Below are 20,812 nucleotides of genomic sequence, written 5' to 3' on the forward strand. Positions count from 1 at the left end.
GCTGAAAAGGAAGCAGACCTCTGAAACTGTAAGCTTGCCTCAAGGAAATGTTTCATTTTTATGAGTTGCTGTGCTTATGGTGTGTTCACAGCAAAGGAATATTGACTAAGACACTCAGTTTGAAGAATTACTCTTTCACACAGTGCTATCTAAATTTCAAATGTAGACACAAAATATAGATATAAAACCTGGCTTCAGTGAGTTGACAGAATGGACAGATCACAATTTGTGCCTTGAATCTGTGCCTTGAGTTTTCATACATAAGTCATCAGCATTATAGGAAAAGGTCTATTTTATTTTCAACCATAATTAAGAAGTAGGTGGGATGGTGGAACAGAAAATCATTTTGAGGAACGGAAAATAATTTTGGTTTAACCATGAGGGTCAACTTAGCCCACAATCTCTCCAGCCAAAAAGTGGATTATAGTTCAAGATTGTCCCTACTCAGCGTGAGTCTGCTCAGGGCAGTTTTCCACAATATTCCCATTTCCAAAAGTCTCCAAGTCATCCTTGGACTGACCCAAGTTCTGTGTTTTCCTTAAAGCCACTGAATATTCTACACCAGTTATGATGCTCTGTTATATGGGCAACAGAGAAGGAGGGTGGGGCTAATTGCTTATTGTGCTCTCAAGGACTGGTCAGGACTTACAGGGATAAGCCAGGGATAGAAAGGAAAAGGCATCCTCTGAGATAGCATCCTATCCCCTCCATCACAGACCCAGGATGTTTCCCTGAAGTTTTTGCACAATGGCCAGACAGGTCTTGTGCTTTGAAGCATCCTATCTGCTGTCTTTCCTTCAACTGCTTTCTTTTGCACTGGACCATCAGCAGAGGCTGTTGCCTATCCACCCCTGATATCCTTGATCACCTTAGAAAGCTGAGCCCATGGCACACATTTCCATAAGTATGTGTGTTCCTGTGGGTGTACCTTGTCTAATGATCAGAACATAAGAGACCAGAAGAATTTAAGATGATAATGGAACCAAACTCATCAATGCAATGAGAGGCACCCCTGCCAAATACACACACACACTACATTTTTTTATTACTAACTGTAGAATCAATCTATCCTTGTCCTGCCATGTCTTAGACTTTCTTAAGATTATGCCATTCTTATATAATAATAAAATTTTGGTCTCATAAAACTGAGTTTAGAAACCTTTGTTCCCAAATTGTTAGGCATATGAACTCTCCCTGGATTATCTCCACTGGTTTTGCCAGCAAGCTTTGGCCGTGTTTCATTGTGCCAATGAACTAGCTTCATCTTGCACATGAAGGAAGTGAAGGTTAGAGAATGAATGAGCCAGTTTAGCATCCAAATCCTTCTGACATCAGACCTGTAGCACAGGGTTACATTATAAAACCTTTTAATTGACTACTGGGAATAACAAACACTACTCCTTCCTCCAATTTAGTTCATCCATCATCCATTACTTAAACATCTAGAAAAGGGCAGTCATATGATAAATGTGTACACACACATTAACTGTCCTCTGATTAATGTATTGTGGAAGTTCTGTCCTTGTGCATATAGTATCCACTCTGGCTGTAAGTGACTTACAGTTTCTCTAGAGCACAGGAAAGCCACATAGAGAAATTGCTGTTTATAATGGCTGCCCTTCAGTGGACAGATAAAACAACATCACTAGCTTGGTTTTTATAAAAACAAACAAACAAACAAACAAACAAAACCACCACCACAACCAATATCACCATCACCACCACCAACCCCAACACCACACACACACACACAGAGACACACACACAGACACACATTTTATTTTTTTAATTTTTGGAGTAGGGTAGAAAGTAACAAGTTTCCAATTGAGATTTTCATATGTATTTCATTTTGGCTTTTAATTCTTTTTCTTTTTCCTTTTTCCTAATCAAACTAAAGTTATATGCCACATGGCCTTGGTAGGAGCAGAATGACATGGTTTCTGCCCCTGGGACAGGACCAACAGTCATGGGCCTCTACAAGTGTCGATATGTGCTGTGAACTCAAGGTTTGTTTGTATAATAATGTACATATTTTACATTCTTCTTTCAAGGAATGCCCTTTAAGGAATGTTAACATTAATGACTCCAAGATAATCAGATCCTGCATGAGTCTGGGAGGCAAGGGTAGCTAATGTCTTAGCAAAAGGGTCAACACTGGCTGGGACCTTCAGGACAGCCCTTAAGGCTGTGGAAAAGAACTCTAGAAGCATAGGTCCAAAAAGATCTGATTTCTCAAAAAACAAGGATGTATTATAAATTATATGAGGGGCTTCATGAATCTAAAGGAACAAAAAGCAGCTGTACTGTGAGCCTACTTGTCAAAAACATACTAAGCACGGAGATGAAGAGATTTAGGGAGTGGTGATCCTAGGAGATCCAACCCAGATAAGTTTTCTGTTAACGCTTACAAAGGCAGATAGATTTTTGAGTTCTGGGTTGGCCTGGGACAGAGCAAATTTTGGCTCAGGTGTAGTAGAAATGGTAATTTCAGGATGGGGTCCCACCAGCTCAGTTAGTATCTGTGCTGAACATAGGCAGGCATATTTCTAAGTTCAATGTCATGTTAAAACAAGTGTGTGCTTGCTGTCCTCTAAGAATTAAGGGCCTGGGTTTTAAGGATGCTGATTCATAGGATAATCAAAAGGAAACCTGGAGTTAATGACTAAACTGATATGCAAAATAAAAGACCAGAACCAGATTATGATTTGCAAGAGATAGGTTATCTTATCTTTTTTTAAAACACCAAAACTAAAAAAAAAAAAGAAAAAGAAGCTATCTAGAGAGAGCTGTCTGGAAATCTCCAAAGAGATTTAAACATTTAAATAGAGACCAAAACTTTTTTTTTTTTTTTTTAAGAGCAATTTTCTCACTGTCTTGAGCAAAACAGGTCATCCGCTTGGAAACATGATTTGACTTTAAGTTTTTTTATTCGATGCTCCCCAGCCACCCCTTCCCTAAGAACCCCTCTCTAAGCCAAGGTTGGTCCTTGGCAGCCATAGTTGACCCTGATTGTTCGAGAACAGTTTTATTGTTGTTATTTAAAATTCTCTACTACATTCTTTATTGGATCAGAGTATTTAGACACTGGAGATGGGATTTCTGAGCAATTTTCTATCCTTAAATTTCTCATTATGTTTTCAGCTTTTATGTGTTTTTGTTTTGTTTTGTGCTGTTTTGTATTGGTGTGTGTGTGTGTATATGTGTGTGTGTATGTGTGTGTGTACATGTGTGTGCATGTGTGTGTGTGTTTCTTTGTTTTAGAGCATCACTCTCTGGTATCCCAGGCTGGCTTTGAACTTGGTATGTAGCTGAAGCCAGTCTTGAACTCCAGATCTTCCTACCTCCCCCTCCCGAGTGCTGGCATTACAAGCACATGCCATAACACTTAGCATTCATTTTATTTCAGATAAATTACGAGGAGACCACAGAAAAATTATAGATCCGTGATTTTGTAATTTGTTAAATATGTGTGTAACTTGTAATCAACTTTATATAATTCAAGGTTCTATTTATTATTTATGTTTTATATAGACACACCTAAAAGTTACATACAAAACAGTTTGAAACCAGTGTGTCTGAAACTGGCTTAATCCACTGAAATGTTTGGGTCTGTACAGTAACAAGTTCTTAAAACTTAGGATATTTTGATGAAAAATGTCAGAAACATGTCTTTTAAATTCTGTAGTAGTCCATATGTCTCCCTGTCAATCAGCTCCAAGGGGTTCTTGCTGAGGGTTTGTTGTTTCAAAGTTCACCTTGTAAATGCTTGCAATGTTTCCCCCTTTGACCTGTAAAAATGAAGACTCTTTCCTTTTTTTTCCCTTCAGAGACCATATCACATCCTCTCCAGTACTTCCAGCAAGGAAATTGTGAACATGTTTGAGACAGCAATTGTAAATTACCCTTCTGCCTGGTTACAGGAGATGGTATCCCTTCTTAAAAATGTGAGACAGAAGAAAGCACCCTAGGAGGATATCCAGAAAATCCAATAGCGGTCACTCAAACTCAAATGCCTGGCTTCCTTAACTCAACCTAAAAATCTTTGGATGACTCTTTGCCTTCTGAACCTCACTGTGTCCAGATTATAATTCTCAATTTCTTTATATTTCTTGGGCATCTTCCAGTGGTCTCTCTGCCTATAACTGGTCCCTTCACCTACCTATGCAAACCAGAGACCAGGGTTCACTCACAGTTTCCATATCTAGCCCACACTAGATCTTAGATTAACACTCTCAGTAGCAATTTAAGCCGCTGTTACTGATCTTCATTGCTCTGGCTGTCTCCCTGAACCAGCTGCTGTCATGCCTTTTCTGGTTTGTTGCATGTGTCTACCACTCCTCTCCCTACTAGTCTCATTCCTTTATGTCAGCATCTTCTCATTGCTCTTCAAATAAAGATCAAGCTAATTGAGATACAGTGGTTATAAACTGCCCTTTGAGCCTTTTGAATTTTAGTCAACCTTTCCCTCCTTTGGCTCTGTTTTTGCCTTCTCTTCCCATTCCTCACCATCACATAGCCACACAGGTTCATCCATGCTACTCACTCCTCCTGAATCCCTACTTCCTGACTTGCATTCTTCCAGCACCTTCCCAGATATCAGTACAACTTAGTGTATTTCAATGACTGTGGCCCACACAGTACTTTGTACAATTTTATCCATTGTAAGTATAGATACTCAGCAAAGCACTTGGAAACAAGTGGGAGTTTGACACTGATGTCAAAACTACATTGTCACATAGTCAAATGGATGTGTCTCCTTGGGTAGGGAATGTGCTTGCTTGAGTGCTGTTAAGCTGAAGTCGTGTGTTGGACATGGTCTGGAGCTGCATGTGACCAAGTACAGTCAGACCACAGATTGGCTTGGATGGGCCATAAATGGACAAATTATAGTAAGAAATAAGATTCGGTGGCCATTTTATGTCATTGAAAAGCACAGCTTCAGGTCTTAGCTCTGCAAAGCAATGTTCATTCCAAAGTGTTTCTTCTTGATCTGAACTTGGTAAGTGGAGGTTTAGTAAACAGGCTCTCCCAGTCGGGGAGTCAGGAGGGAAGTTCTTTTTAATTCCTGGTACAAGCAATTTGTGCTCATCATACTACAAACTCGACTTCTAGTGTTATTGCAAATCATACATTCTCCACCTGATATGCGCTCAGGTAGGAGAAGGGATCACTGTCTTGGCAAAGCATGGGCTCAATTTCTGTACAAGGGACTCCCATCAGATAGTGACTTTAGAATACTTAGTCAGGATTTATTTATTTATTTATTTGGTCCACCTGTCTGGCCTTCCTAGTAATAACTTTACTTGTATTTAATTGGCAGCTGCTTGAACCTAATCCAGACCAACGCTTTTCTCAATTGACTGACATTCAGAATTTCCCTTACATGAGTGATATGAACTAGGACGCAGTCCTGCAGAAGAGGCTCACTCAAGGCTTCATTCCAACTGTGAGTCAAGCATCCCAAGCCCACATCATTCCCACAGTCTGTTCACATTGCTCTGTGTACATGTCCACCCAGGGGCTCACTTGAGGATCACACCAGTAACATAAAAGCACCCTGACACTAGCTTTACAGATGAGAAAATGGAGGCACATGTGGGGTAAGTTGAACACCGAAAGTCACATGATTGACAAGGAGCTAAGCAGGCTGTCAACATCTGGACTTCTAGGCTTTACCCACGCATTGTCCTGTAAATTGTTCTAGTCTTCCTAATCGTCATTCTCAGAAATATGCTCATTGAAAAGGATTGTTTTTCTTCGTGCAAAGAGGTTTCATATCCGTTGAGATCTATGAGTTGGTTAGTGGGAAAATTCCATGAGCATTTCTCTTGTTTTGTTAGCTTTATTGTACTCATCTATAGTTTTAGACGTAGTTGCCATTGTTTGAGTACCCAAACAAGGGATATTGTATCCCATGGCATACTACTGGATAAACCTTAGGCTGCAGCCCAACTGAAGCTCCTCTCTCCTTTGATTTGCCTGGTATTCCAATTATACTACAGGATGTGGGAACATTGGCAAGAGGGATGTGCTCCTGCAGAGGTTGGTAGGAAGAAATCTGAGATTTCTGTTCAAGTCCAAGTGAGGCACTTGTTCTGGCCACATGAGGACATGGCTATTTCAGGGAACAGCTAGATAAGGTACCCAGTTAGGATGCCAGGTGGAATCTCAGTAGAAGGAAGAACAGTGTGGTGTCATTCAACTGTGCCAGTGTCTACTTTAGTAACAGGAAAGTGATCTGAGGTTTCAGATTGGATGCCTGGCTGATGCATGACAATGGGGGACCCTGGGTACCACCTGCCTCAGACACCACCTTCCTTCTTTTAGGTTCTCCTGAATCCCTCTGAGAATCTCCACCTTGCAGATGTTGGTCCTTTCTGTAGATCTGACTCATTTGGAGGATTTATCAAGCAGTAATTTCTTGACATCACTCTCAGAAATCCTGATATTGAAATCTGGTTGGTGACTGTGATGGTTTGTATATCCTTGGACCAGGGAGTGGCACCATCTGAAGGTGTGGCCTTGTTGGAATAGGTGTGACCTGGTTGGAATGGGTGTGTCACTGTGGGTGTGGGTATAAGATCCTCACCCTAGTTGTCTGGAAGTCAGTCTTCCACTAGTAGCCTTTGGATGAAGACAGAACTCTCAGCTCCTCCTGTGCCATGCCTGCCTGGATACTGCCATGCTCCCACCTTGATGCCTTGATGATAATGGACTGAACCTCTGAACCTGTAAGCCAGCCCCAATTAAATGTTGTTTTTATAAGACTTGCCTTGGTCATGGTGTCTGTTCACAGCAGTAAAACCCCAACTAGGACAAGGTGGTACCAGAAGTGGGGTATTGCTGTGATAGGCCTGACCATGCTTTTATTTGAAAGAATGTGGATTCTGGGACTTTGGATTTGGAAAGCAGTGGAATGCTTTAAATGGGGCTTAATGGGTCATCCTAGTAGGAATATGGAAGACTTTGTTGCTGGGATTGATTTGAACTGTGTTGACCTGGCCCAAGAGATTTCAAAGGAGAAGAATTTCAGAATGTGGCATAAAGACTGGTTTTGTGGTATTTTGTTGAAGAATGTGGCTACTTTTTGCCCTTGTCTGAAAAGTTTGCCTGAGGCTAAGGTAAAGAGACTTGGATTAATTGCATTGACAAAAGAAGTTTCAAAAAAGCCCGGCAGAGACTTTGTTCTCTGGTTAAGTCTTATGAAGAAAAGTTTGAACAAGCATAGCAAGCTTAGAAAGGAAAAATATAAAATATACGGTTTGAGTATTAAAGGAGTACCAGGAAGTGAAATAGAGCAAAATCTTTTGTTCTAGAAGATAAAGATTAAGGGAGTGGGACCTTGGGGCAAAATCCTACCCAGCTAAATTAGATCCAGGCATGGTGGTACACACCTTTAATCCCATGAGACAAGCATGCTGATCTCTACATTCAAGGTCAATCTACAGAGCAAGAACCAGGATAGCCAAGCTTAGGCAGTGAAGGATTTAGAAAACATAAAGCTAGTGATAATGTAATAATACAAGGGGATCATGTTCTAGTTCCTGTAAGCAGAAGAACTCGGCAGCTTCAGCCATGTGCCTCTGGCTCTAGAGTTAAGAATGGAAGGATCTACTGGGAAAATTGATGCTGGTTAGCTGGAGCTAAGGAATTAGCGGTGATTAAGAAGAGACCAGCATCGTTGAGGTGAAATCTTCTGGAAATTGTTTTCTGGGATCACAAAGAAGCTGTGTTCCAGAGATACCCAAGGTTGTACCTCATGCTGCGGCTGGACTTGGTAATGTGTAAGAGTCACTCAGGTGGTACTGCTTGTGAAGGAATGCAGGGATCATGGAGAGAAGCTGAGGCTTAGCACTGTGAGAGGCAAGGGAAGCCCATTGGAGAAGGTGAAGCCTCAGCTGTAGTTGATGGCTCAGGATTGAAGGGGTCATGCAAAGGATTTGAGGCTTGGCACCCTGAAGAGAGCCTATGAGAGGCTATTGGTGAAGCCTAGTTGGAGTGGAACACCCCAGTGTATTGAAGATGTCAGTACCATGGGATGATCACCAAGAACAGCAGCCGTAATAGAGTGGATCAACCTGAGCATAGAGTGCTACAGAGGACAGAGATGGAGAAGTGATGCCAGCCTTTAGGCATCAAGTGGAATCCCCGACACTGAAAGAAGAAGATGTAACATTGAAATTGCCTTGGAGACTCAAAGATGTTAAAAATGCCAGAGCCATGGGATACATGCTGAGGAAAGCTGCTAACAGGGAGTGGAACCAGCCCAGGAGGAAGCAGTTTGTTGCAGTCAAAAAAGATGAAAAAGGAGTGGAGATCTGAAGACCACTTTGACATCAGCCATGGAGATGCAGAGTTTGGAGTTTGCCCAGCTGGTTTCCTGCCTTGCTTTGGGGATTACACTTAATTAAGTTGAATGAATCTCAGAAGAGACCTTGAACTTTGGACTTTTAACATTGTTGCAACTGCTATAGACTATGAGGACTTTGAAAGTTGCACTAAATGCATTTTGCATTATGCTATGTTTTAGTATGGCCCCCATAGACTCATGTTTTTGAACAAGTCTATGGGGACCAGGGAGTGGAATGTGATGGTTTGTATATCCTTGGATCAGGGAGTGGCACCATATGAAGGTGTGGCCTTGTTGGAATAGGTGTGACCTGGTTGGAATGGGTGTGTCACTGTGGGTGTGGGTATAAGATCCTCACCCTAGTTGTCTGGAAGTCAGTCTTCCACTAGTAGCCTTTGGATGAAGACAGAACTCTCAGCTCCTCCTGTGCCATGCCTGCCTGGATACTGCCATGCTCCCACCTTGATGCCTTGATGATAATGGACTGAACCTCTGAACCTGTAAGCCAGCCCCAATTAAATGTTGTTTTTATAAGACTTGCCTTGGTCATGGTGTCTGTTCACAGCAGTAAAACCCTAACTAGGACAGTGACCTTGGAAGGTGACCAAGCAATGGTCATGATTCTGACCTACTGATAAATCCAGGATTCTGAACCTTAGAAATGGTATTTTAATATGGTCTACTTCATTAATCACTGAAGGATAGTTAAACGTTTATGAGAATAACTAAATTAAGCAATCAAAGAATATAAAAGATAATGCTGTCATTAAATGCTATACGTCCTTGGAGGGAGCCCAAGTTATTATTCTTAGGCTATCCCATCAGGACTATTCATTACTCTCGGCGATAGGCTTCTATGTCTTAGGAATGATATGGGGATATGAGGACTGAGCCTTGCTTTCCTCCTTAAAGAAAGGCAGGCTCAATTGTGACCCCAATTTTGACCTGGAAGAAATGATTTTGGAGTCCAAACCTCTTCACAAGAAAAAGAAACGACTGGCTAAAAGGGAGAAGGAAATGAAGAAAAGTGACTCTTTTCAGGTAGGTAGGCTCCCCACCAAACTCAGGGAAGTGCAATTCATTCAAGAGCTGCTTGGGGAGGTCAGGTCAGAAGCCTGCCCTGCCTGATGCTGGGGGCTTCTAGTAATAAGAGAGGCAATGCTACAGTGGCCATTAAGGTCTTTGGCTTCACCCTTCTGATACAGCAGCAAGCAGAAGACAGGTATCCAGAATTTAAAAGATATTGTCATAATTTCCCATCTGGTCTTCTGCAAGAGATAAGAGAGGTGGGGCAACCTCTAATATGTTAGCAGTGAAATTGTAATTAACCTGCATTTTCCATTGCAAGATGAATATATATATAGGAGGGGGATTCCTATCCTGTCATCTTCTCAGAATCTGTGTGCTTCTGGAAACAGGACTTCCTCAATCAATCCATGTTGCTCACTGAATACTCTGTGGGTTATTAGCCACTTGAGGTCCGCATGTGTCAGCTAAGAATGCTTCTGTTTCTTTGTTATGTTCCCCTTGAACATGTGCCTTCTTCAAGAACATCTTGATGCTGTTCAGAAAGAATTTATAATTTTCAACAGAGAAAAGTAAGTGACTCCTTGGTGGAGACCAGCAGGTTAAATTGATATATTTGCAGAGACGTCATATATTTTTAAGATTTTATTTTTCTGATAAAAAGGACATGAATCCCAGACAAAGATTTTGAAATTGCAGAAGCCTTTTCTTCTTCTTCTTCTTCTTCTTCTTCTTCTTCTTCTTCTTCTTCTTCTTCTTCTTCTTCTTCTTCTTCTTCTTCTTCTTCTTCTTCTTCTTCTTCTTCTTCTCCTTCTCCTTCTCCTTCTCCTTCTCCTTCTCCTTCTCCTTCTCCTTCTCCTTCTCCTTCTCCTTCTCCTTCTCCTTCTCCTTCTCCTTCTCCTTCTCCTTCTCCTTCTCCTTCTCCTTCTCCTTCTTCTTCTTCTTCTTCTTCTTCTTCTTCTTCTTCTTCTTCTTCTTCTTCTTCTTCTTTTTCTTCTTCTTCTTCTTCTTCTTCCTCTTCTTCTTTGGTCTGAGTTTTTTTTTTCACATCTGTAGAAATTTTAATGAAAAAAAAGTTAAATACAAACTTTCATATGCAAAATAGATGACTGTAAACCTGGCAACTTCAGAGCCAAGTACTAAATCTGTCTCCAAAGGTTCAGTGGGGCTGGAGTAGGGCATGCTGCTGAGCCAAGAACTTAATTTCAGCTATATATATATATATATATATATATATATATATATATATATATATACATACATATATACATATATAAAAAAAAAAACCTCTGAGGGAAAATAGGCTTTCATTGAGGAGCATCTTTGGAAGCAGACAGCTCAGGCCAGCCCTTCCCTGGTGAGGCTCACACACTCACTCACCAGACCTACGACTTAACATGTATGCTCACAGTTACTTTGAATCCAGTATCAAGAGGAAGCAAAGCTACTTCGGTTCTAGAAAAGAAAGTCTCTAAGATGCCCACACCCAGTTTGGAGGATGCACAGATCGAGTTCCTTGGTCACATTTCCTGGAACTGTGCCCATGTCATAGCATCAGACTCTCTAAAAGGCAGCCAGATCCTACAATAGAGCATCGTCATATCTTCTGGCATTTTCAAGCCTTAAAGAGAGAACCTTAACTGTATGTCAGCAGTTCCCACTCCAGCATTAGAGAACCTAGGGAACACCTCCTTCCTCCCCCTGCTGATATCTCTCTGCAGCAGGAACTGGCAGTTTGATTAACATTCTTTTCAGAAAAAAATAGTCCAAATTATTTATAGCTAATTATAAAAGAGCAGTGGGAAAAGGGCACTGCCCAATGAGTGAGTGAATTCCTGTGAACACACAGAACAATTCATATCACAGATCCTGCATTTCCCACATTCTTATGGAAATAACGCTTTAAAACAAAACACATTAATTAGCATTTGTTCTTGTGTGGGGTGAAGAGTCCAGGGCTCTGAGCAGGGTTGCCAGCAGCCCCTCCACACCTCTAGTCAGGGCCACTGTGGAGAGGCCCTCATGCATCTTGAGAGCTCAGTACCTGTGAGAGAAGAGAAATGATCGGGGACTTTTTAACCCACAATGCATGAGGTATATGGAAACATCCATGAAAGAACCACCAGCAGCTAGAAGACCAGGCAGTGCATTGTCACAGCAACTTCTGGTGAAGGATTTCCCACACCATCTTCTTCCTCAAGAGAGGCATCTGGTGCTGAGTGAATGTGATAGGTTTGTCCCTAGAAATATAATCTGCATATTTACAAGTAAACATCCCACAATCACTCCCATTCAACTGTTGAGGAATTGCATGTGGCTTCATGCTGTAGTGGGTCCACTCTAAGAGGTTGAGATCTCTATTTCTTTTGGTCTTGCTTTGATCCTGTAAATACTGAAGAAGAATCTCACAGATCCTGTGGCCTTTTTGTCCCATAGAATCCAGATATTTAAGACACTTTTTTCATAGGTCCATCACCACCAGGCTCCAATGTACCTTCCGATGAATTAGGTACCAGAACAAGTCCTTGTTCGAAGAGATTTACCCCTTTGGTCCATCTTTTCACTGCTTGGTAACCTCCAGACTTTAGCTTAGGATCGAAGAATGTACTGAATGCTTGAAGTGCTGGATAGCCTTGCTTTTTACTCCTTCCCACTAAAAGATTCATATAAAAATTGATGACCTCATCATTGAGCCAATGATAGTTCTTTAATGTCTGGATGTCTCCGCGGGTGATTTGCAACTTAAATGCACTGCTCAAAATCTCATCTGGTGGGCCGTGGCCCAGGGCATTACTGATTTCCTTTTCCATGTCCTCTGTAAGTGCAAAGAGATCTTCCGTTCTTTTGTCCTTCTCTTTGCTTGGGAAGTTCTTTTCCTTTATCTCAAGCCCTGATATTTCCCGCGCCTGATCCTGGCTAAGGCCAAAGCAGTAAAGGGTGCAGCAGTGGCAGTGGCAGTGGTGGCAGAGGTGGTGGTGGTGGCTGCAGCAAGGACAGCTCTGGGGTTCGCGTCTTGGGGTGTGTTGGCCGCCTCTGCTGCTCAGGCCTGGAATGTACAGATGGCTGGCTAAGATTCTTGGCACTATTCTTCCCTTGTGTGAGCGGCACGAGCCCAGGGCCCACGCACTACTCAAGAGGCTGCGCTCCAGCAGCACTCTGTTTTCTACTGCAGTGGACACTGATGAGATCCCAGCCAAAAGACCAAGATTAGATTGCTTTATTCACCAAGTGAAGAACAGTCTCTACAATGCTGCGAGTTTATTTGGATTCCCGTTCCAGCTGACCACAAAACCCAATGTGTCTTCTGCTTGTAATAGAACACGGAATGGGGCCCCTTCTGGAGAGGTCTTTTCCAACTCTTCATCTTGTGAGCTGATGAGTTCTGGATCCTGCAGCAGCATGCTGAAACTGGGTAATAAATCTCCTAACGGAATAAGTGACTATCCAAAGATCAGAGTGACAGTGACCCACTATCAGCCAAGGAGAGTCCTGCCCTCCTTTGGTTTTTTTTTTTTTTTTTCAAGTTTAAATTTTATAACAAGAACTTACATAATTACCACATAAATATTACATTTTATTATATCTCTTATACAGCCTTAATAAATTCTTAGAGAATGACTGTATTTCTGTCTGTTTGATTCTTTTTTTTTTAATATTTTTATTACATATTTTCCTCAATTACATTTCCAATACTATCCCAAAAGTCCCCCATAGCGCCCCCCACTTCCCTACCCACCCATTCCCATTCTTTTGGCCCTGGCATTCCCCTATATTGGGGCATATAAAGTTTGCAAGTCCAATGGGCCTCTCTTTCCATTGATGGCCGACTAGGCCATCTTTCGATACATATGCAGCTAGAGACAAGAGCTCCGGGGTTCTGGTTAGTACATCATGTTGTTCCAACAATAGGGTTGCAGATCCCTTTAGCTCCTTGGGTACTTTCTCTAGCTTCTCCATTGGGAGCCCTGTGATACATCCAATAGCTGACTGTGAACATCCACTCCTGTGTTTGCTAGGCCCCGGCATCCTCTCACAAGAGACAGCTATATTTGGGTCCTTTCAGCAAGATCTTACTAGTGTATGCAATGGTGTCAGCCTTTAGAAGCTGATTATGGGACGGATCCCTGGATACAGCAGTCTCTAAATGGTCCATCCTTTCATCACAGCTCCGAACTTTGTCTCTGTAACTCCTTCCCTGGGTGTTTTGTTCCCAATTCTAAGAAGGTGCACAGTGTCCACACTTTGGTCTTCATTCTTCTTGAGTTTCATGCGTTTATCAAATTGTATCTTATATCTTGGGTATCCTAAGTTTTGGGCTAATATCCACTTATCAATGAATACATATTGTGTGAGTTCTTTTGTGATTGTGTTACTTCACTCAAGATGATGCCCTCCAGGTCCATCCATTTGGCTAGGAATTTCATAAATTCATTCTTTTTAATAGCTGAGTAGTACTCCATTGTGTAAATGTACCATAATTTCTGTATCCATTCCTCTGTTGAGGGACATCTGGGTTCTTTCCAGCTTCTGGCTATTATAAATAGGGCTGCTATGAACATAGTGGAGCATGTGTCCTTTTTACCGGTTGGGACATCTTCTGGATATATGCCCAGGAGAGGTATTGCTGGATCCTCCGGTAGTACTATGTCCAATTTTCTGAGGAACCGCCAGACTGATTTCCAGAGTGGTTGTACAAGCTTGCAATCCCACCAACAATGGAGGAGTGTTCCACTTTCTCCACATCCTCGCCAGCATCTGCTGTCACCTGAATTTTTGATCTTAGCCATTCTGACTGGGGTGAGGTGGAATCTCAGGGTTGTTTTGATTTGCATTTCCCTGATGATTAAGGATGTTGAACATTTTTTCAGGTGCTTCTCTACCATTCGGTATTCCTCAGGTGAGAATTCTTTGTTCAGTTCTGAGCCCCATTTTTTAATGGGGTTATTTGACTTTCTGGAGTCCACCTTCTTGAGTTCTTTATATATATTGGATATTAGTCCCTTATCTGATTTAGGATAGGTGAAGATCCTTTCCCAATCTGTTGGTGTTTTTTTTGTCTTATTGATGGTGTCTTTAGCCTTGCAGAAGCTTTGTAGTTTCATGAGGTCCCACTTGTCAATTCTCGATCTTACAGCACAAGCCATTACTGTTCTATTCAGGAATTTTTCCCCTGTGCCCATATCTTCAAGGCTTTTCCCCACTTTCTCCTCTATAAGTTTCAGTGTCTCTGGTTTTATGTGAAGTTCCTTGATCCACTTAGACTTGACCTTAGTACAAGGAGATAGGAATGGATCGATTCGCATTCTTCTACATGTTAACAACCAGTTGTGCCAGCATCATTTGTTGAAAATGCTGTCTTTCTTCCACTGGATGTTTTTAGCTCCCTTGTCGAAGATCAAGTGACCATAGGTGTGTGGGTTCATTTCTGGGTCTTCAATTCTATTCCATTGGTCTATTTGTCTGTCACTATACCAGTACCATGCAGTTTTTATCACAATTGCTCTGTAGTAGAGCTTTAGGTCCGGCATGGTGATTCCACCAGAGGTTCTTTTATCCTTGAGAAGAGTTTTTGCTATCCTAGGTTTTTTGTTATTCCAGATGAATTTGCAGATTGCACTTTCTAATTCGTTGAAGAATTGATTTGGAATTTTGATGGGGATTGCATTGAATCTGTAGATTGCTTTTGGCAAGATAGCCATTTTTACAATGTTGATCCTGCCAATCCATGAGCATGGGAGATCTTTCCATCTTCTGAGATCTTCTATAATTTCTTTCTTCAGAGACTTGAAGTTTTTATTATACAGATCTTTCACTTCCTTAGTTAGAGTCACGCCAAGATATTTTATATTATTTGTGACTATTGAGAAGGGTGTTGTTTCCCTAATTTCTTTCTCAGCCTGTTTATTCTTTGTGTAGAGGAAGGCCATTGATTTGTTTGAGTTAATTTTATATCCAGCTACTTCACCGAAGCTGTTTATCAGGCTTAGGAGTTCTCTGGTGGAATTTTTAGGGTCACTTATATATACTATCATATCATCTGCAAAAAGTGATATTTTGACTTCATCTTTTCCAATTTGTATCCCTTTGATCTCCTTTTGTCGTCGAATTGCTCTGGCTAGGACTTCAAGTACAATGTTGAATAGGTATGGAGAAAGTGGACAGCCTTGTCTAGTCCCTGATTTTAGAGGGATTGCTTCAAGCTTCTCACCATTTACTTTGATGTTGGCTACTGGTTTGCTGTAGATTGCTTTTATCATGTTTAGGTATGGGCCTTGAATTCCTGATCTTTCCAAGACTTTTATCATGAATGGGTGTTGGATCTTGTCAAATGCTTTTTCCGCATCTAACGAGATGACCATGTGGTTTTTGTCTTTGAGTTTGTTTATATACTGGATTACGTTGATGGATTTCCGTATATTGAGCCATCCCTGCATCCCTGGGATGAAACCTACTTGGTCAGGATGGATGATTGTTTTGATGTGTTCTTGGATTCGGTTAGCAAGAACTTTATTGAGGATTTTTGCATCAATATTCATAAGGGATATTGGTCTGAAGTTTTCTATCTTTGTTGGGTCTTTTTGTGGTTTAGGTATCAGAGTAATTGTGGCTTCATAGAATGAGTTGGGTAGAGTACCTTCTGTTTCTATTTTGTGGAATAGTTTGTGAAGAACTGGGATTAGATCTTCTTTGAAGGTCTGATAGAACTCTGCACTAAACCCATCTGGTCCTGGGCTTTTTTTAGTTGGGAGACTATTAATGACTGCTTCTATTTCTTTGGGGGATATAGGGCTGTTTAGATCATTAACCTGATCTTGATTCAACTTTGGTACCTGGTATCTGTCTAGGAACTTCTCCATTTCATCCAGGTTCTCCAGTTTTGTTGAGTATAGCCTTTGGTAGAAGGATCTGATGGTGTTTTGGATGTCTTCAGGATCTGTTGTTATGTCTCCTTTTTCATTTCTGATTTTGTTAATTAGGATGCTTTCCCTGTGCCCTCTAGTGAGTCTGGCTAAGGGTTTATCTATCTTGTTGATTTTCTCAAAGAACCAGCTCCTTGATTGGTTGATTATTTGAATAGTTTTTCTTGTTTCCACTTGGTTGATTTCACCCCTGAGTTTGATTATTTCCTGCCGTCTACTCCTCTTGGGTGAATTTGCTTCCTTTTGTTCTAGTGCTTTTAGGTGTGTTGTCAAGCTGCTAATGTGTGCTCTCTCTAGTTTCCTTTTGGAGGCACTCAGAGCTATGAGTTTTCCTCTTAAAAATGCTTTCATTGCGTCCCATAAGTTTGGGTATGTTGTGGCTTCATTTTCATTGAACTCTAAAAAGTCCTTAATTTCTTTCTTTATTCCTTCCTTGACCAAGGTATCATTGAGAAGAGTGTTGTTCAGTTTCCACGTGAAGGTTGGCTTTCTATTATTTATTTTGTTATTGAAGATCAGCCTTAGTCCATGGTGATCTGATAGGATGCATGGGACAATTTCAATATTTTTATATCTGTTGAGGCCTGTTTTGTGACCAATTATGTGGTCAATTTTGGAGAAGGTACCATGAGGTGCTGAGAAGAAGGTATATCCTTTTGTTTTAGGATAGAATGTTCTGTAGATATCTGCCAGATCCATTTGATTCATAATTTCTGTTAGTTTCACTGTGTCCCTGTTTAGTTTCTGTTTCCATGATCTGTCCATTGGTGAAAGTGGTGTGTTGAAGTCTCCCACTATTATTGTATGAGGTGAAATGTGTGGTTTGAGATTTACTAATGTTTCTTTAATGAATGTGGCTGCCTTTGTATTTGGAGCATAGATATTCAGGATTGATAGTTCCTCTTGGAGGATTTTACCTTTGATGAGTATGAAGTTTCCCTCCCTGTCTTTTTTAATGACTTTGGGTTGGAAGTCAATCTTATCAGATATTAGAATGGCTACTCCAGCTTGTTTCTTCATGCCATTTGCTTGGAAAATTGTTTTCCAGCCTTTCATTCTGAGGTAGTGTCTATCCTTTTCTCTGAGGTGAGTTTCCTGTAAGCAGCAAAATGTTGGGTCTTGTTTGTGTAGCCAGTTTGTTAGTCTATGTCTTTTTATCGGGGAGTTGAGTCCATTGATATTAAGAGATATTAAGGAAAAGTAATTGTTGTTTCCTGTTATTTTTGATGTTAAAGTTGGCATTTTGTTCTTGTGGCTGTCTTCTTTTAGGTTTGTTGAGGGATTACCTTCTTGTTGTTTCTAGGGCGTGGTTCCTGTCCTTGTATTGGTTTTTTTCTGTTATTATCCTTTGAAGGGCTGGATTCGTGGAGAGATAATGTGTGAATTTGGTTTGTCGTGGAATACTTTGGTTTCTCCATCTATGTTAATTGAGAGTTTGGCTGGGTATAGTAGCCTGGGCTGGAATTTGTGTTCTTTTAGTGTCTGTATAACATCCGTCCAGGATCTTCTGGCTTTCATAGTCTCTGGTGAAAAGTCTGGTGTAATTCTGATAGGCTTGCCTTTATATGTTACTTGGCCTTTTTCTCTTACTGCTTTTAGTATTCTATCTTTATTTAGAGCATTTGTTGCTCTGATTATTATGTGTCGGGAGGTATTTCTTTTCTGGTCCAGTCTATTTGGAGTTCTGTAGGCTTCTTGTATGTTCATGGGCATCTCTTTCTTTAGATTTGGGAAGTTTTCTTCTATAATTTTGTTGAAGATGTTTGCTGGTCCTTTGAGTTGAAAATCTTCATTCTCATCCACTCCTATTATCCGTAGGTTTGGTCTTCTCATTATGTCCTGTATTTCTTGGATGTTTTGAGTTAGGATCTTTTTGCATTTTACATTTTCCTTGATTGTTGTGCCGATGTTCTCTATGGAATCTTCTGCACCTGAGATTCTCTCTTCCATCTCTTGTATTCTGTTGCTGATGCTCGTATCTATGGTTCCAGATTTCTTTCCTAGGGTTTCTATCTCCAGTGTTGCCTCATTTTGGGTTTTCTTTATTGTGTCTACTTCCCTTTTTAGGTCTAGTATGGTTTTGTTCATTTCCATCATCTGTTTGGATGTGTTTTCCTGTTTTTCTGTAAGGACTTCTACCTGTTTGATTATGTTATCATGTTTTTCTTTAAGGATTTGTAACTCTTTAGCAGTGTTCTCCTGCAATTCTTTAAGGGATTTTTGTGCTTCCTCTTTATTGTCTTCTGCCTTTTTAGCAGTGTTCTCCTGCATTTCTTTAAGTGTGTTATTAAAGTCCGTCTTGAAGTCCTCTATCATCATCAGGAGATATGCTTTTAAATCCGTGTCTAGCTTTTCCGGTGTGTTGGGGTGCCCTGGACTGGGCGAAGTGGGGGTGCTGGGTTCTGATGATGGTGAGTGGTCTTGGTTTCTGTTAGTAAGATTATTATGTTTACCTTTCGCCATCTGGTAATCTCTGGGGTTAGTTGTTATCGTTGTCACTATTTAAAGATTGGAACAGAAGCTGTGTTCCACTCACCAGCAGTCTCTAAATCCTGCGGCGGGGGTCGTGGGTAGCTGATGGTACCCCGGTGCTGGTCCAGCCGGAAGAGGCCTGTGGTCCTACTCAGGCCGTTTTTCTGCTTCCTTAACTAATGCAGTCTCTAGTCCCGCGTGCAATTGGATTGGAGCAGAAGCTGTGTTCCACTCTCCAGAAGTCTTAAGATCCTGTGGGTGTTGTGGGTAGCTGGTGAGTGTCAGCCAACCCTGTGCCCCAGCTGCCCCGGTGCTTTTCTGACCGGAAGAGGGTTGTGGCCCTATGTAGGCCAGATTTCTCTCTCCCCAACCAGAGCAGTCTCAGGTCCCGCGTGATTGGACTGGAGCAGAAGCTGTGTTCCACTCACCAGCAGTCCCAAAATCCTGCGGCGGGGGTCGTGGGTAGCTGGCGGGTGTCAGGCAACCCTGCGCTCCCTCTACCCCGGCGCTGATCCAGCCGGATGAGGCCTGTGGTCCTACTCAGGCCGGTTTCTGCTTCCCTAACTAATGCAGTCTCAGGTCCCGCGCAATTGGATTGGAGCAGAAGCTGTGCTCCACTCACCAGAAGTCTTAAGATCCTGTGGCGGGTGTTGTGGGTAGCTGGCGAGTGTCAGCAGACCCTGCGCCCCAGCTGCCCCGGTGCTTTTCTGACCGGAAGAGGGTTGTGGCCCTATGTAGGCCGGATTTCTCTCTCCCCAACCAGAGCAGTCTCAGGTCCCGCGTGATTGGACTGGAGCAGAAGCTGTGTTCCACTCACCAGCAGTCCCAAAATCCTGTGGCGGGGGTCGTGGGTAGCTGGCGGGTGTCAGGCAACCCTGCGCTCCCGCTACCCCAGCGCTGATCTGGCAGGATGAGGCCTGTGGTCCTACTCAGGCCGGTTTTCTGCTTCCCTAACTAATGCAGTCTCACGTCCCGAGCAATTGGATTGGAGCAGAAGCTGTGTTCCACTCACCAGCAGTCCCAAAATCCTGCGGCGGGGGTCGTAGGTAGCTGGCGGGTGTCAGGCAACCCTGTGCTCCCGCTACCCCGGTGCTGATCCGGCCGGATGAGGCCTGTCCCTCCTTTGGTTTTAAGCTGAAATCAGAAGGCTATAATAGAAGGCCAAGTGGTCTTCACCATAGCAAAAGCAATCCAGAGAGTTCCTTAACATGGAAGCCTCAGGAGCAAGGTATGACAGAGATGATTTCTGAAGAGGGTGGCAAGGGTGTAAGGTGTCCCCACTGCACCGTGGAGGAGGGTGTCCAAAAGGATGAAAGGGAGAAGTATCAAAAGTTATTGGAGCATCTTAAAGAAGGTGCTCATGGAAGCACGTTCCCCCCACAGTTTCACACCACAGTTCTCAGAGAATTAAGATGGACACATTAAAGACCAAAGGCTTGGTGGAGGAGCAGAATCATGGTGTCAAAACAACCCATTTTGTTCCAAAACAGTTTGGAGTTGTTGAAACAAGAGAACCTCTCTGTTCAATGAGAAGTGAAAAGAGGTATTCAAAAGGAAAAGCTGATACAGAGAAGGTGGTGGGACTCCGATTTGAAAAGGAAGGTACAAGAGGACACCAAATGGAGCCTGATCTGTCAGAAGAAGTGTCTGCCCGACTTCGCCTAGGAAGTGGAAACAATGGCTTACTCAGAAGGAAAATATCAGTGGTCTGAGCTTTTTAACTGAAAAATTACCCCAGTATCTGGTGCCATATTTTTGTGAATTGGAATGTAAACACGATGACTATTTAAAAAGCTTCTGTCTTAACATTTTTGGGGGACATTTATGAGAGGTAGACTTTGTACAAGCTGTAGGAGCCAGTTCCATTTGTGGGTCCTTGGCATTAAACCCAGGGTATTAGGCTTATTGTTCAAAGATTCCGGAAACCACTGAGCCCAACCCTATGACTTATAAAAGTTTTCTTAGCTCAGACATCTTTTTAAATGTATAAATTGAGGCAACACTAAATGAACTCAGCAGCTTGTATCCATATATTTATTCATTT

At 41.9% G+C, this 20,812-nt stretch overlaps 1 long non-coding RNA gene and 2 pseudogenes across 1 annotated transcript in view; 2 read left to right on the plus strand and 1 right to left on the minus strand.

Annotated features, from left to right (window-relative positions):
* The first annotated feature begins 9,268 nt into the window (after nucleotides 1-9,268).
* LOC147000278 (uncharacterized) overlaps nucleotides 9,269-20,812 on the plus strand; it is a 101,087-nt gene continuing 89,543 nt past the window's right edge. Inside the window, exon 1 of the long non-coding RNA XR_015046022.1 lies at nucleotides 9,269-9,391. This is a non-coding gene — a long non-coding RNA (uncharacterized LOC147000278). The remainder of the gene's footprint in view (nucleotides 9,392-20,812) is intronic.
* On the minus strand, nucleotides 11,271-12,213 carry LOC147000279 (sentrin-specific protease 2 pseudogene; annotated as a pseudogene).
* LOC147000280 (sentrin-specific protease 2-like) lies at nucleotides 12,428-20,480 on the plus strand (annotated as a pseudogene).

This window comes from Mus caroli, unplaced genomic scaffold, assembly GCF_978045245.1.
Source record: "Mus caroli unplaced genomic scaffold, Mus_caroli_1 scaffold_19, whole genome shotgun sequence".
Lineage (NCBI taxonomy): Eukaryota > Metazoa > Chordata > Mammalia > Rodentia > Muridae > Mus > Mus caroli.